The following is a 17,685-nucleotide window of genomic DNA, read 5'->3' as shown; positions in this document are numbered from 1 at the left end:
GGAGACCCAGCAAAAAACAGCTCACCTGGTTCTCCAGGCTTAGCCTCCTCCAGGGCTTAGTGTTTGGGCAAGACATTGTCACCCCTGGACAATTCTGAAAATTCTGACTGCTCCTGTCTTGCCCGAAACCTCCTAGAACCTAGTTTCTTCCTTTGGGAAATATGCATGCTGGTCATACCAGCATCCTCAGGTTGGCAGATGAGATGCTTTGGTGCCTGGCATTACTGCAGTAGAACTCAATGCATACGAATGCTGATTCAGTGCCCTCCCAGCTACATCCTCTACTTCCTGATAAGTTCTCCAGTGGTATTTTCTCTGCAGGGTTGGTATTTGCAGGGATTAAGGGAGAAACGAGGGCAAGTTGTTCATATATGTCAGCAATTGGGACCCATCACCCTCACAAATTCTGCGGTATATTTTTAACGATGAGTCACAAAGATATGAATGTTCTCATCTCTCTGCTGCAGACACATTCACTAGGTTAACTGCTTTTGGATCAGGTAGGAACCTCAGCTTGTCCACACAGGTTGCTTCCTGATCTGTATTTGCCAGTGTAGGCCAGATGCTGTAACAAACAGCCCCCAAAGAATTAAAAGTGTTTCTCTTGTGTTGCACCAGGGGAGGTGGCAAAGGAGTCCTCTCCTCCATATAGTCTCTCAGGGATCCAGGACCCTCATATGGTTCTGCTTCACCTTCTTCTAAGGCAGCCCCTCTCAACCTATACTCTGTGTGTGTGTGTGTGTATGTGTTTGTTTCTGTATGAGGGAAATCCCAATCTTAAGCTGTCAGTGGGACAGTCCAGGAGAGAAGTCTATGTGCTTGGAGAGAAGCTTCCCTCAAAGTTCCCTGGCAATGAGTAGGAATGAAGCTCTGACACAGGCTGCAATGTCAATGCAACTCAAAAACATCATGCTCAGTGAAAGAAGCTAGGCACAAAATACCACATATTGTAGGATTCTATTTACATGAAATTTGCAGAACAGACAATTCATGGGGACAGAAACTGGATTAGTGGTTGTGAGGGGTTGGGGAGGTGGAAGGGGAAGTGACTGCTGAATGGGGACACTGGTCTTGTTCTGGGTGATGAGTATGCTCTGGGACTAGGTGGAGGTGGTGGTTGCATCTCCCACATAGCTCATGGTCAGGTTAGTTTCAGTGCTCTGTGTGACCCTAGGCTTGCAGGAGGAGGGGAGCAGCATGAGGTGAGGAACAAAGGTGATTCTGGCGTTTCCATCATGGGGTGACTTATGCCCTGTTTGCTCCCAATAGGTCAAAGAGACTGACTTAGCAGATGCCCTTGTTGACCCTGGTAAGTGCTGATATTTCAAGGAGAGCCTTCTTGTTTCAGCTCAAGTCTAACAGCATCAGCTGTATAGTTACTTTGGGGTTGGGTTGGGCCAGTGTTGGGAATTTCTTGGTTTTGAGATCTCTGTTCTTCACAAGAGATTGCAGACACCTTGAGACAAACCTTTACACACTCTCTGAAAGTCTCAGACTCATTTCTTGGTAGGTCTGTGCTTCTGAAGCCTGTGGTTTAGGAATATGCTAGTATCTTATTATTTTATTTTATATTACTTTATTGAGATGGGAGTCTTGTTCTGTTGCCCAAGCTGGAGTGCTGTGGTGCAATCATAACTTACCACACAGTCTCGACTTTCTGGCTCAAGCAATCTTCCCACCTCAGCCTCACAAGTAGCTGAAACTACAGGTGTGTGCCCCCATGCCAGCTAATTTTTTTATTTTTTGTAGGCAATTATGTTGCCTAGGCTGGCCTCAAACTCCTGGGCTCAAGCAATCCTTCTACCTTGGTCTCTCAAAATCCTGGGATTACAGAGGTGCACCAACATGCCTGGACCAGTACCTGCTTTTCTTACTGTTCAGTTCATTTTCCCACACCCTGATCCCAATCTGTGGCATCTGATCTCCCCTCCCAGAGCACACTTCATTCCATTCTCCCATTGGCTTCTCTGGTCACCTTCACTCATGAGGCTGTGAGTTTTTCTATTCCAGGGCACTTAGGACCTTTAATCTTCTCATTCTGTGTTTTTGTCAGTCCAAGTTCAGCTGGAACCTTAGTGGCTGACCAGAAAGCTGAAAATATGCCTCCCGGACCCAGAAGAATGTCCTGCTTGAGGCAGACAGTCTAATTGAGATGCAGGTATATTCTGATAGTGGTGGTTGGGAGAAAGGGAAAGATTTGGTTTCCAATGCAAAGATTTATTTTGAAAGAAAAATAAACTTTTGTGTACACAGAGGAAGAATCCATTGGGCTTTAGCATTGGGAACAACTAGTTGACCAGTGCAGTTATATAATGGTGTTTGTTGGAGGAAGAGAGAATGATAACCAGATCTGGCCCTAAAAAACCAACAACAAGATGATAGGAACTCATCTCTCTCCCAGTTTTCTGCACACTGTGATGTTTTTGCTAATAATTATGCTACAAAGCAGATACAAAATTGTTGTCACTGCAATAGGAAAATGTAATGACCCACGCCAAGATGGAGATGCCATTTCTCCCATGAAGTTAGAAAATGTAAAAGTTGAATCCTACCCCTTCAAGTCAGACTAAGGGGTGGGGGTTGGAGGCAGGTGTGTGGTTTGGAACCACTTTGGAAGCATTAGGGGATTTTCTCCAAAATTCAGACTGAGTGTGTAGCACCAGCGTTTGGTCTGGATAAAGAATGAGGCATATCTGCAAGAGGACCCTGTGCAATAGTGAAGGAGGCGCTGGCTGGTAGGCTCAGATACAGAACAAGACATGTTATTGATTTGAAAGATCACTGACATGTGACCCAGGAGTTCCACTTCTAGACAGATACCCAAGAGAATTGGGAGCAGGGACTCAAACAGTTATTTGTGTACCCATGTTTGCAGCAGCAATATTCACAATAAGCCAAAGGTGGAAACAACCCAACTGTCCATCAGGGGATGAATGAATGAACAGAATGTGGTCCCTCCATGCAACAGAATATTATTTGGCTGTAAAAAGGAAGGGGGTTCTAATGCATGCTACATGAGCCTTGACAACGTGCTCATTGAAAGAAGCCAGGCACAAAAGGCCACAGGGTGTAGGATCCCATTAATATGAAATGTCCAGAACAGGCAAATTCAGAGAGACAGAAAGTGGATTAGAATTTGTTGGGCTGGAAGAGGGGAAAAAAGGGAGGGACTGCTCGTGGTTATGGGTCTCCTGTTGGGGGGATGAAACTGTTCTGGAACTAGATACAGGTGGTGATTGTACAATATTGGGAATATATGAAACACCATTGAATCTCACACTTTAAAATGTCAAATTTTATGATATGTGAGTTTCACATTGATTTTTAAAAAATCACAGAAATAAACCTCTTTTCCACTCACCTGCTACTACCTTTTCATTGCTCATCTAGAAGACTGCCAGTGCCTGCAAACACATCTTTGAATGCATCATTTTGCTAATAAGAGCCCCCCCTGAATGGGCAGTCATGTGCCTGTTCATACACAGCCCTGCCTTATGGGAAGGAAGCCCCAGTGCACAGGAACCCCAGTCACCTGTATGGTGACTGTGGGGAACTCACTTTTCACTGTCTATACTGCCTGGGCTTTAAGAAACTCTGTGAGTGTATCACTATTTTAAAAAATCGTTATAATTTTACATTTTAAAAAGAAGACAGAGAAAGGAAGGATGGGAGAGAGGGAGGGAGGGTGGAAGAAGGGAGGAAGGGAAAAGGAAGAGAAGAAAAAAAGAAAACAAAGAAAGGAGGGAGAAAAGAGGAAGGAAGGGAGGAAAATAGGAGAGAAGGAAGGAGAGAAGAAAAGGAAAGAGACAGGGAAGGATGGATGGAAGGAAGAAGAAAGGAGAGGAGATAAGGAAAGACTGATGAAGGGAAGGAAGGAAGAAGGGGAGGAAGCAAGGAGGAAGGAAAGGAGGAGAGGAAGGAAAGGAGGAGAGGAAGGAAAGACAGAAAGATAGGGAAGAAAGGAGGAAGAAAGAAACGAAGGAAAGAATAAAGTGAGGAAGGAGGGAAGAAAGGAGAGAGGAAGAGGAGAAAGGATTGAGAAGAGGGAGGAAGGAAGAAAGGAAGGTGAGGAAGAAGGCAAGAAGAAAGAGCAAAAGGAAAGAGGGGAAGAAGGAAGAAAGGAGAGAAGGAAGGAAGGAGAGGAGGAAGTAAGTAGGGAGGGCAGGAAGGGAAAGGGAGGTGGCAACAGGGAGAAAAGGATATGGGAAACCTTCAATTAAAATACAGGACATGTGAAACCATATGCTGCATTTGGAGCTTCAAGCTCTCCTTTTTGCAGTCTCTGCACTCCCAGTGAATTTCCCCACCACACACAGCTGTATGTTCTAGTGCCTCCTATGTTCTAGCTACCTCCTGTCAAGTCAATGCTAGGCTGTTATGTAAACCATGATTTCAAATATGCTGTTTTCTCTGTTTGGAAGAAGTCTGGCCTGCACAGCCCTGAAGCTCCAATTTTCCCAGCCATGGCCGACTCTGCCTCCTGTGAGCCATCTTCCTCAAACCTCCTCCTGCCCTCGTCTGCCCATCCACACTGCAAACCGAGGTTCACTGAGCAGGGCAGTCACAGGCTGCACCCTGAGCACTCCTGACCTGATATCCACATCCATGCAATACATGTTTGCTGAATGAATAAATGAATGAATGAAAGAAAGTGAGGAAAGCCATCATTCTGGAAGCTGCAAGTCTTTCTTCATCTTTTCTTTTGCCTTCCCCCTGCCCCACCCTCCACTGTCCAGCTCTATGGCGGCTCTGTGGGCAGGTGGCTCACTTACCTGTATTGGATGTTCTCAGCTACTTTGGCCATCCTGTGGGCATCCTCATAGCCTCAAGGGTGGATTGATGGTTTTTTAATGAATTTTAAGGGTGTTTTCTTGCTTTTCTTCTGAATACAACATGGAATTTGTGTCTGTATCATTTACTTTGTATTGCTTTCTCACTCCCTTTTCATCTTTCATCAGGGCATTCATGGCCTTTGTTTGTGCTTCCAGTGACTCTTCAGTGCATATTGCATTTATTTTCTCTCTTTTTTCACAGAACCCACCAAGAAGCCAAACTCAGGTGAGTGGTTCTTTGGCTGGGAAAAACTGAGGCAATGTCCTTGAACTGATGCTTATGGAAGGATGGTTTTACAGAACTGTGGGGTGTATGAAGGAGATGCAACAACTGTACCAGATAGCAGATATTGAAGGCAAAATGTGGTGATTAGGGAAATGCAAATCACAACCACAGTGAAGCACCACTTTGTACCCACTAAGATGGCTAAAATCTAAAATGGAAAATAACAAGTGTTAGCAAGGATGTGACAAAACTGGAATGTTTGTACATTGCTGGCGGGAGTCTAAAATGGTACAGTCACTGTGAATAAATGTTTTGGTGGATCCTAAAAAAGTTAAATATAGAATTACTCTATGAACCAGCAGTTCCTCTCCTAGGTATACACTCAAGATAATCGAAAACAGGTGTTCCAAGAAAAACATATATGCAAATGTTCAGAGCAGCCCTATTCATTATAGCTAAAGGGTAGAAATAACTCACATGTTCAACAGTGGAAGGAATGGATCAACAAAATATGGTCCATCCACACAACAGAATATTATTTAGCCTTGAAGAGGAATGAAGCACTGAAAATTGCTACAAAGTGGTTGAACCTCAAAAACGTTTGGAAAGAGAAAGAAGCTAGACACAAAAGATCACATACTGAATATTTTTATGAATATTAAATTTCAAGAATAGGTGAATCCATAGGACCAGTAGTGTCATGACTTCCAGGGGCTGGAGGGGAAAAGGAGAGTGACTGCTTAATTAATTCTAGGTCTCGTTTTGGGGGAATGAAAGTGTTCTGGAAGCACACAGAAGTGAGGGTTGCATAACATTGTGAATGTTCTAAATGCTCCCAAATTGTTCACTTTTAAATGGTTATTTATATGCAAATGTCACCTCAATTTATTTTTTTTTCAATTCAAAAGGTAACCTTTGGCTGAGGACAGTGGCTCATGCCTGTAGTCCCAGCAATTTGAGAGGCCAAGGTAGGCAGATCATGTGAGGTCAGGAGTTTGAGATCAACCTGGCCAACACGGTGAAACCCTGTCTCTATTAAATATACCAAAAATTAGCTGGGCATGATGGCACATGCCTGTAATCCCAGCTACTCAGGAAGCTGAGGCAAGAGAATCACTTGAGGTTGCAGTGAGCCGAGATCGCGTCTTTGCACTCCAGCTGAGGCTACAGAGTGAGACTCCATCATAAGAAAAGAAAAAAACAACAACATAACCCTTAAAAATGGGTAAATTAGATTATATCTACATTTTTAAAATAATAATAATAATAATGTTCCAACTTCAGGCTCTAAAAAAGTTAAAAGATGAGCTGTCAACTGGAAGAGGCTCTTTGCTGCTCCTATCATCAGGCGAAGTTTAATATGCAAAATACAGGCACCCTTCAGTATCCATGGGGGTTAGTTTTAAGACCGCTGCTTCCCTGTAGACACCAAAATCCACAGCTGCTGAAGTCCCTGACATAAAACTGTGTAGTATTTGCATATAATGCAAGTATATGTTTATTTATTTATTTAATTAATTTATTTTTGAGACAAAATCTCACTCTGTTACTAGGGTGGAATGTAGTGACCTGATCTTGGCTCACTGTAACCTCCCGCTCCCCGGTTCAAGAGATTCTCCTGACTCAGACTCCCAAGTAGCTGGGATTACAGGTATGCACCACCACTCCCAGCTAATTTTTCTATTTTTAATAGAGATGGGTTTTAATGATGTTGGCCAGGCTAGTTTCAAACTCTCGACTTCAAGTGATCCACCCCCCTTAGCCTCCCAAAGTGCTGGGATTACAGGCATGAGCCATGGTGCCCAGCCCTTTCTATACTTTAAATTATCTCTATGTTACTCATAATTCTTGATACAGTGTAAATGCTATGCAAATAGTTGTTATACTATTATTATTTTTTATTTGTATTACTTTTTATTGGATTGCTATATTTTATTTTTGAAATATTTTCAATACAAGATTGGTTGGATCTATAGATGCAGAAATTCTGGTTATAGAGCGCAAACTATGTATAGATAGCTCCTATCAAAACAGATGGATGGCAAAAAAAAAAAAAAAAAAGAAAGAAAGAAAGAAAATGGAGGAGAGAGACTATGCGGCAACTAAAAGAAGAGGCATATGATCATTCCATTCACTGAAAAGAAAAATTCAAAGAAGAGGGAATCACAGTGTTGCCCAACTGACATGTGTATGAAATCCTCAGGGTCACACATATTCATTGAAAACCAATTTCAGCCACTGTTTAAATTTAAACCAATTAAACAATTGGGCTTTATTTATTTATTTATTTATTTTTTAAAAAAGGTCAATTAAAGGTGTGGCAATGGAGATCTGAGACAGCCCAAGATCGTCAAAGTCCTTCAGAGACCTTCAGGGACATTCGAATATGAGTACATCTCCCTTCTGATTCTGCTTGTGGTGCACAAACAGCCACAGCGCAACCACCTGGGCACGGGGGAAAGCTGGGAAAGCTGGTGGCACCATTGTTCATAAGAAAAAGAAAGAACATGAAATTCTCACCAGTGACATCATCGTGGGACACTTGGGCGATGGTGATGCTGATATGAATGCAGTGGTTCCATAGCACCAGTAGGAATACCTCTCAAAAATATCACAAGCAGTTTAAAAAGACAAGAAGAAGAAAGGTAACCAAAGGAAGACAACAACACTGATGTCCATCTTAACATGCACCAAACAAAACTATAGCTTGATTATGAACATGCACATGCACGTGCACGCACACACACACATACACACTTGTGTAATAAAGCTTTTTTTTCTTTTAGAGATGGGGTCTTGCTCTGTTGCCCAGCCTGGAGTGCAGTGATCGTGATTCACTGAAGCCTCAAACTCCTTGACTCAAGTGATCCTCTCACCTCAGCCTCTCAAGTAGCTTGGATGATAAGCATGCATCATCATACCCAGTTATTGTTTCTTTATTTATATTTTTTGTAGAGATAAGGTCTCACTATGTTATGCAGGCTGGTCTCAAACTCCTGGCCTCAAGCAATCCTCTGGCCTCAGCCTCCCAAAGTGCTGGGATTACAGGCATGAGCCATCATTCCCAGCCTGTAGTAGAAGTTTTTTTAAAAAATTACGTAAAGAAGCATCCACCTACTATTGAGTAGTGTTTAGTGTTTACCTTACTTTTTCTAGGAAAGAGGTTGGTGAGCTAGGAGTTACTATTTTGAAAAGAGAAAATACTTGCAAGTAAACTACAATTTCTTTCTTTTTGGGTGTTTTTACTGCTTCTTTTTTCTAATTGAAACCTAATCTTATTTATTTATTTATTTGTTTGTTTATTTATTTTTGAGACAGACTTTCACTCTTGTTGCCCAGGCTGGAGTGCAATGGCATAATCTTGGCTCACCACAACCTCCACCTCCCGGGTTTAAGCGATTCTCCTGCCTCAGCCTCCTGAGTAGCTGGGATTACAGGCAGGCTCCACCATGCCCAGCTAATTTTGTATTTTTAGAATGTGATACCCTAACTTGTATTAACTTGATTGACTCTTTTAGCTGAGAAAGTCGGACAGATTCCATTTGGCTCCTTCATTTGCAAGACATTAAGGGATCCCTACCACCCCCTTCTTTAACGACTTAACTTGTGCAAGCTGACCCTCAGCACATCAAAGAGTGCAATTAACTGATAAGGTACAGTGGCAAGCTATATCCACAGCTCCCAGGAATTCACCTGGGTGATAGTACCCTAAGCCCCCGCGTTAGTGTCCAGCAGATAGCACCCAGAGCCCCTGCACCTATCACCTTGTGATGAGTTTAAAGCCCCTGCACCTGGAACTGTTTGTTTTCCTGTAACCATTTGTCTTTCTAGCTTTTTTGCCTATTTTACTTCTGTGAGATTGCTTCAGCGCAATTCCTCCTCCCGTTTCCAAACCAAAGTATAAAAGAAAATCTAGGCCCTTCTTCAGGGCCGAGAGAATTTTTAGTGCTAGCCATGTCTTGGTGGCTGTCTAATAAAGGACTCCTGAATTAGTCTCAGAGTGTGGCGTTTCTCTATAACTTGCTTGGTTACAACAAATAGAGACGGGGTTTCTCCATGTTGGTCAGGCTGGTCTCTAACTCCCAACCTCAGGTGATCTGCCCTCTTCAGCCTCCCAAAGTGCTGAGATTACAGATGTGAGCCACCGTGCCTGGCCAAAATCTAATCTTTATTAATTTAAGCTCATAGTGCTTCAAAGGGCAGGAAGATAATGAGTTTTATGAACCCAGAAAATCTGAGACAGGTCTCAGTTAATTTAGAAAGTTTATTTTGCCAAAGTTGAGGATGCACCTGTGACACAGACTCAAAAGGTCCTGATGACATGTGCCCAAGGTGGTTGGGGCCCAGCTTAGTTTTATATATTTTAGGGACATGTGAGACATCAATCAATATGTGTAAGAAGTACATTGGTTAGGTCTGGAAAGGCAGTACAACTTGAAGCAAAAACAGGAAGACTCCAAGCAGGGAGGGGGCTTTTAGGTCATAGATAGGTGAGAGCAAACAGTTGCATTCTTTTGAGTTTCTGATTACCCTTTCTGAAGAAGGCAATCAGATATGCATCTATCTCAGGGAGCAGTGGGATAACTTTGAATAGAATGGGAGGCAGATTGGCCCTAAGCAGTTCCCAGCTTGTCATTTCCCTTTAACTTACTGACTTGGGGGCCCCAAGATTTATGTTCCTTTCACAGTGTATGAGTGAGAGCACTTGGAAACTGAGAGCAGAAGTGTGGCAGGCCAGGTCTCACTAACGCAGGTCCCCACAACACCTGTTTCAGTATTGACTGAGTGGTTAAATATTAAAATTCCCAGTGCCCTTATACAAAGGCTGGAATGTAAAAAAAGCCCACCAAGAGTTTTTTTCCAGGCCTTTCCTGGGCCTTAAAGCATGAGAAAATAATGAAGGAATTCTTAACAGGACCCATTTAGGATTAAACAAGTTTTATTGGGGGTCTGCAGAAACTCCCCAGGCCTCCACTAAACAGTTTATTGGGGGTTTGAAGGAACTCCCTAAACCTCTGTGACTTAGCAGGAGATAACATAAGGGTAATCACCTCAGCATCTTGACTCATTAGATTAAGTCAATTTACTGAGGCTCCAGAGGAAGGTCCTCAGGACTCAGACCTTAGTTATACATTAAAAGAAGTTAATCACTTATGTCATTAGATAAATGCACAATTATATGTATACATATAGGTTGGAAGGTATAGAAGCTCTGAAAAACTGTAATATTAAGCTAGTTTTGTTAAATATAGTGAACTCCATATACTGGAGGGACAACAACAATGCAGCTCACTGAGAAAATGTGCAGGACCTTAAGGAATTGATAATAAAGGGGATTAAAGGATCAGTACCCTGAACCCAGAAGCTTACCCAAACATTTGATATACAGCATGACAAAGATGAAAGGCCTATAGAATTTTTAGACAGATTAAAGAAACAATTGAGAAAATATGCTGGTCTTGAGGATCCTCATGGGCAGGGAATGTTAAAACTTCATTTTGTCACTAACAGCTGGCTAGATATTAACAAGAAATTACAAAAGATAGAGAACTAGAAAGATAAACCTATAGAAGAGCTTCTAAGAGAAGCCCAAAATGTATATGTGTGTGAGACAGAGAGAGTCAGAGAGAGAGAGAAACAGGGAGACAAAGAGGCAGAGAAAGAGAGAGAGAGAGAAAGAGATACAGAGAGGCAAAGAGAGAGGGAGAGGCAAAGGGATAGAAAGAGGACAAAACAAATGCTTCAAATTAAAAATAGGTCACCTCAAAAGAGAATGTCCCAAATGGGAAAAAGAACAAAAGTCATATATAAAAGCACATCAGCTAATATTAAATTTCCATTAATTCTGGAAGCAGGGACAAATCTATTAGGAAGGGATTGTTAGATATGAGTTCTAAATTTCTTTTCAAAGAATTAATATGTCAGTATGTTCAATTCTTTTCCTTCTACTTTTAAACTTCTGCATAAAGCAACCTTTTTCGATTACTTACTCCACCCTGACTCATTCTATCCTGTTCCACCCTACATTCCAATCACCTGCTCCACTGTAACTCATTGCAATTACCTGCTACCTGCTCTGCCCTGACTCCCACCAGGCACTCACCCCATCATTCTCTTTAAATTAGCCAATCAGAATTAGTTTAGCCTGTGCAATCTAACCCTAGCCAATAGGGGTACAACACAGCAGAAGGCGCCAGTTGCATCAGAGATAAAAACCCCTTCCCTTCCCTTCCCTTTTCCAGGTATTCACTTACCATTGTTCCATTTGTAAGGGACAACCTTCTGTAAAAGCAACTTGTGTTGCTGAGAACTAAAAAGAAAATTTTGTATTCGAGTGCTATTTCTTTTGTGGCACTGAAACTTTATATATAACAGGAGTTAATGTTAAACTTAGGCCTAAGCCTCTAAATCAATCATAGAAAATTGCTCCATCCCCTAAACTTGCTCACCACCATAACAAAAGATGGGAATTGAGGAAATTTACAGATTCCTCCAATTCCTGCTAAATTAAAAAAGTTAAACACCCCTGGGGAAGTAGAACAAGAAAGCAATGTACCCCACTCCTTTAAAAGCCAGGGTAAATTTAAAACCTGTAATTAATAATTGAAGGTCTTCTCTGTGATGGGCTTCTTAAGCCCTGTATGTCTCCCTATAACACTCCAATACTCCCTGTAAAGAAGCAAGATGGTTAGTGCAAGACCTTAGAGCTATTATTAATCAGATAGTCCAAACTACCCACCCTGTTGTTCCCATGTAGTCACCAGTGGTTTACAGTAATAGATTTAAAAGATGCCTTCTGGGCTTTTCTGTTAGCAGAAGACAGACAAGAGTTATTTGCCTTTGAGAGAGAAGACCTCACTCCAGTCAAAAATAGTAATACTGATAGACAGTCTTACCCAAGGGCTTACGAAGTCTCCAAATTTATTTAGTCAAATATTAGAACAAGTCATTTAATTAGCAAAAGTAAAAGGGAAATTGAGCTTGAATTTGTTGAAGGCATCATATCCTTAAATAATTACCACATAAAGTTCTGACCAGACCTAGGAGAAACTCCCTTCAGGATGGGATGACACTTATTTATAGATAGTTCCTCCTGGGTGATTGAGGGAAAAAGACACAATGGGTATTCAGTAATTGATAGAGAAACTCTTACAATAATAGAGTCAGGAAAATTGCCTAATAAATGGTCAGGTCGAATGTGTGAGCTGTTTGCACTCAGCCAAGCCTTGAAGTACTTACAAAACCAGGAAGGAACTATCTATACTGATTCTAAGTATGTCTTGGAGTGGCTCATACATTTGGAAAAATTAAGCAAACAGGATTAAAGTGGATACATGCCCTTCCTATGGTATTGCTTAAAATAAGACTCACCTCTTCTAAGAAAACAGGATACTGCCCTTATGAAATACTGTATCATAGGCCTCCTCCTGTACTACGGGGACTTCCAGGCACTCCCTGAGAGTTAGGTGGAATTGAATTACAGTGACAGCTACAGACTTTGGGAAAAATTACACAGACAATCTCAGCTTGGGTAAATGAGAGGTGTCCCATCAGCTTATTCTCCCCAGTTCACCCTTTCTCTCCAGGCGTGTGGATCAAGGACTGGAACATAGCCCCTTTGAGGCCACAGTGGAAAGAAGGACCTCAGACCATCATCCTGACTACCCCCATGGCTGTAAAGGTAGAAGGAATCCCAGCCTGGATCCACCACCGCCGTGTGGAACTTGCAGCCACTGAAACGTGGGAGGCAAAACCAAGCCTGGACAACCCCTGCAAAGTGACTCTGAGGAGAATGACAAGCCTTGCTCCAGTCACATCCGGAATCTGACTGGTCTATGCATGGCCGAAACATGAGGAGGATCATCGTGGGACTCATTTTCCTTGTGATATGGACTTCTATAGTAAAAACTTCCACTGATTTTCCCTGCATGGAGGACTGCTCTCAGTGTATACATCAGGTTACCAAGGTAGGGCAACAAGTTAAAACAATCTTTCTGTTCTATAGTTACTCTGAATGCCCAGGAACTTTAAAAGGAACATATTCCTTTTAAACCCTCTCCTGAGCCAGTGTTTCAAACTTCCTATGATGAACTAAATGTGCCAGTACCAGAAATTCCAGGAAAAACAAGAAATATGTTTTTGCAATTAGCTGAGCATGTAGCCCAGTCTCTCAATGTCACTTCATTTTATGTATGTGGAGGTAGTGTAATGGAAGATCAATGGCCATGGGAAACCCGGTAATATAGACCCAGTTCCTGATGAATTGCTGGCTCAAAAGAATCACCCTGATAATTTCTGGGTCCTAAAAGCCTCAATTATTGGACAATATTGCATACTAGAGAAGGAAAAGAATTAACTCACCCTGTAGGATGACTTAGTTTTCTGGGACAGAAACTGTATAATGATACCCTAAAATTGTCACTTGGTGAAGTTCAAATCACACAGAGAGGAATCTGTTTAGTAAATTTCCAAAGTTGCAAACCATGCGGACCCACCTGGAGTCCCACCAGGACTGGACAGCCCCCACTGGATTATACTGGATATGCGGGCATAGAGCTAATGCCAAGTTACCTGACCATTGGGCAGGTAGTTGTGTTATTGGTACTGTTAAACCATCTCCCTTCCTACTGCCCATAAAAACGGGTGAACTCCTGGGCTTCCCTGTCTATGCTTCTTGTGAAAAGAGAAGCATAGCTATAAGAAATTGAAAAGATGAATGGCACCCTGAGAGAATCATACAATATTATGAACCTGCTACTTGGGCACAAGACAGCTCGTGGGGATACTGGACTCCCATTTACATGCTCAACTGAATCATATGGTTACAAGCTGTCTTAGAAATCATCACTAATACAATCGGCAGAGCCTTAACTATTCTGGACTGACAAGAAACTCGGAAGAGAAATGTTCTCTATCAAAATAGATTGGCTCTCGACTACCTGCTAGCAGCTGAAGGAGAGGTCTGTGGGAACTTTAACCTTAGTAATTGCTGTGTGCACATCAACGATCAAGGGCAAGTAGTTGAAGACATAGTTAGAGATATGACAAAACTCGCACACGTGCCCATGCAAGTGTGGCATGGATTTGATCCTGGGGCCATGTTTGGAAAATGGTTCCCAGTGCTAGGAGGATTTAAAACTCTCATGATAGGAGTTATAATAGTAATAGGAACCTGTTTACTGCTCCCTTGTTTGCTACCTGTACTTCTTCAAGGGAAAAGAATCTTCATTGCTACTCTAGTTCACCAAAATGCGTCAGCACAAGTGTACCATATGAATCACTATCAATCTGTCTTGCAAGAAGACACGGGTAGTGAGGATGAAAGTGAGAACTCCCACTAATGAGTGAGGGTCTCAAAGTGGGGGAATAAGGGAGGAGACCACCTCTCATATTGTTTTATGACTAATTTCTGCCTCAAAGAAAAAGTAGCAGTTAAAGAAAAGACAGAAATGAAATCAGTAGTCAGACAGCCTGACACTGCATTCCAGGCCTGGTAGTTAAAGATCAACTCCTGACCTAATCAGTTATATTCTCTATAGATTGCAGACATTGTAAGGAAAAGCACTGTGAAAATCCCTGTCCCGTTGTGTTCCATTCTCATTACTGGTGCATGCAGACCCCAGTCATGTATCCGCTGCTTGCTCAATTGATCACAACCTTCTCATGCAGGCTCCATTAGAGTTGTAAGCCCTTAAAAGGGACAGGAATTGCTCACTTGGGGAGCCTGGTTTTTGGAGATGTGAGTTCGCCAATGCCCCCAGCTGAATAAAGCCCTTTCCTTCCACAAGTTGATGTCTGAGGGGTGCTTTTCTGTGGCTTGTCCTGTTACAATTTTACTGCACAGGTCATTAAAAGTTAGCCCAGGTACTGGATATAACATGGGAATATCATATTCTCTGGGACCCCCCTTCATCAGGAAGAGTGGAAACACTGAACCAAACTCTAAAAAAACCACTGAACCAAATTGGTTCTGGAGATTCAGTTACCATGGACCAAATGCCTTCTTATTGTCCTGCTGAGAATCCAAACTTCCCTTTAGAAAGAGACTGGTCTTTCTCCTTATGAAATGGCAGTACATATTGCCTTATTTACACACCACTGCTGACATTCCTACCTTTGAAACAAAAAATCAATTTCTTAAAAATTATATACTTGGTCTGTCACATCTACTTTCTCTCCCATAAAACTAAAGGTCTCTTAGCACAGGCACCACCCCTGGAGTTCTCAGGGCATCAATACCAACCTGGGGATCATGTCCTTACCAAAAGCTGGAAGGACAAAAAGCTTAAACCGGCCTGGGAAGGACCTTACCTAGTGCTCCTTACTACTGAAACTGCAGTTTGGACAGCAGAAAGAGGCCGGACCCATCATACCTGAGTCAAAGAGCACTGTCCCCTCTGGAGTCATGGGCCATAGTCCCAGGATGAAATTCTACCAAACTAAAGCTAAGCAGAGTTTAACCCTCCATTTATTTTATTACTCCTTCTTTCCTTGCTCTACTGCTCTGCAACTTGTTATTAACGTAACCAGGTCACCTTTTCCTCAGACAATCACATTTGATGCCTGCTCACCACACCTTGCGGGGATCTTCAAAACCAAAGGCAACTGGCCTCCTCAGAAAAATATCTGTCTCTCCAAAGGCACATCTGACCTCTGCAACTCTTGCTTCATAGAGACCAACTCCCTCATGTTTCTCACGTTTTGGGAACAAAATGTGGATGAGTTTCTTGGGTGGCACTGTCCCTCCTATGGACCACTGAGGAACAAGGGTGGACTTCCTCAAAGGGCTGCACCTCTCTAAAACCATTACTCTATTTCACCAAAGAAAGTGTTCTCTCTAATTGTCAACAGTATCAATGCAATCCAATGCAGCTTTCTATTCTTACCGCTACTGATCCTGACCCCACTTTATGTCGCTTCTATGGCGTAGGCGCTAACTTGGCTGGCACAGACCTCATAGACTCATTTGAAATGCATTTTATTAATCCCTCACCCTCTTCGCCCCCAACCCCTCTTCTCTGTGTAGATCTTCTTCTGATCAAACTGTCATCCCTTCTATACCCAATGATAGGACCAGAGTAGATATTGTAGCAGTAAATGATTTATAACAACTTTAGCAATAGAGACAGGATATTAAGATGCAAATGCCTGATTGGAATGAATCAAATATTCTGTCCACACATGAAACAAAAGCAATTGTTATGCTTGTGTGCATGGCAGGCCAGAGGCCCAGATTGTCCCCTTTCCACTAGGATGGTCCTCCAGTTGACCAGGCATGAGCTGTATGGTAGTTCTTTTCCAGGATTCCACAGTCTGGGGTAACAAGTCATGCCGAGCTCTCCCTCTGCTATATCCCGAAGTTTGACACCCTGCCGGCCAGCCCCCGAGGGCCATCCAGCTTCCATCTCCCAACACTAAGTTACTTCATGTCTCTCATGACAAGGAGGAAACTTAGCATTCCTTGGAGACCTGAGGGGATGCTGTGAGCATAAGAATTTTCAAGAGCTTATCAATCAGTCAGCCCTTGTTCATCCCCTAGCAGATGCGTGGTGGTATTGTGATGGGGCTTTACTGGACACTCTGCTGAGTAACTGGAGTGGGACTTGTGCTCTAATCCAATTGGCTATCCCTTTCACACTGGCATTTTATCAGCCAGAGGAAAGAAAAATGCAATATCATGAAGCAAGAGAAGCCCCTTTTGGGTCTTTTGACCCACACAGCTATCTAGATGCAATTGGAGTCCCACAAGGAGTACCAGATAAATTTAAAGCCCACAATCAAATAGCTGCCAGATTTTTGTGAATATTTTGGTGGGTGACAATTAATAAACATGTAGATTGGATAAATTATATTTATACAACCAACTGCCGTTTATTAACTACACTAGAGATGCTGTTAAAGGAATAGCTGAGCAATTAGGGGCTACTTGCCAGATGGCTTGGGAAAATAGAACAGCCTTAGACATGATAATAGTAGAAAGAGGAGGAGTTTGCATAATGATTAAAACTCAAAGTACTACCTTCATCTCAAACAACACCACCCCTGATGGAAGTATAACAAAGGCATTGCAAGGTCTAAGTGCTCTCTCCGATGAGTTAGCCAAAAACTCAGGGGTAAATGACCCCTTCACAGGGTGGCTAGAAAAATGTTTTGCTAAATGGAAAGAATCACAACCTCAATTCTTACTTCTCTCACAGCCATAGTAGGTGTACTTATTCTTGTAGGGTGTTGTGTCATACCATGAATCATGGGCGGGTGCACAGACTCACAGAGACAGCACTTACTAAAACCTTCCTCAACTCTTCACCTTATTCAGAGAAGCTGCTTCTTTTACAGAATCAAGTAGAACAACTGAATCAAGACATGTTAAGGAAGTTTGAAGAAAGAACTGTAAAAATTCAAGATGGGAGATTGTTAAATACAGTGAACTCCAAGTTTCTCTTCAAAGAATCAGTGTGTCAGTATGTTCTGCTCTCTTATTGTTTTCCATTTTAAAGTTTAACTTCCTGGTTCTCTTCACCCCCTTGCCTCTAGTTTCAGTAAACAACTTTTCTGTCAGTTCTAACCAGTAGTTTACATCTGATCCCCTGGTCCCATACTCCATCTTGAGTCACCCCTGGTCACCTG

At 42.3% G+C, this 17,685-nt stretch overlaps 1 long non-coding RNA gene across 1 annotated transcript; it reads left to right on the top strand.

Moving 5' to 3' along the window:
• Window positions 1-2,098: 2,098 nt before the first annotated feature.
• LOC134739087 (uncharacterized) lies at window positions 2,099-7,845 on the top strand. The gene is made up of 3 exons (XR_010125582.1): window positions 2,099-2,158; window positions 5,035-5,058; window positions 7,363-7,845. It is a non-coding gene; the product is annotated as an uncharacterized LOC134739087 (long non-coding RNA).
• Window positions 7,846-17,685: the final 9,840 nt, after the last annotated feature.

The sequence above is a fragment of the Pongo pygmaeus genome, chromosome Y (genome assembly GCF_028885625.2).
Source record: "Pongo pygmaeus isolate AG05252 chromosome Y, NHGRI_mPonPyg2-v2.0_pri, whole genome shotgun sequence".
Taxonomy (NCBI): Eukaryota; Metazoa; Chordata; class Mammalia; order Primates; family Hominidae; genus Pongo; species Pongo pygmaeus.
Note: the sequence above shows the minus strand (reverse complement) of the source record. Positions and strands in the feature narration are given on the sequence as shown.